Below are 237 nucleotides of genomic sequence, written 5' to 3'. Positions count from 1 at the left end.
ACCTCCCAGTTTCAGGGATAGTAAAAGCAAAGAAAAAATGGCGTAGGGTTTAGCTTCGTTAGGCCAAATGCGAATTAGGTGCTCTAGCACTTCGGTTTTCACAAGCGAATTTTGTCCTAAGTTCGGTTTTCAAGCTCAAGCGGGCTTCAGACAATGATAGCCGAAATCGAGCTTCAGCTCCGCCTTAATGGCCGGAATACATGGAGGGTTCTGACGGCGCAGAGTTGGCGATTTTCG

This window comes from Amblyomma mixtum, chromosome 3, assembly GCF_055824585.1.
Source record: "Amblyomma mixtum isolate Tamu chromosome 3, ASM5582458v1, whole genome shotgun sequence".
Lineage (NCBI taxonomy): Eukaryota > Metazoa > Arthropoda > Arachnida > Ixodida > Ixodidae > Amblyomma > Amblyomma mixtum.
The sequence above is the reverse complement of the archived record's forward strand: the minus strand, read 5'-3'. Positions refer to the sequence as shown.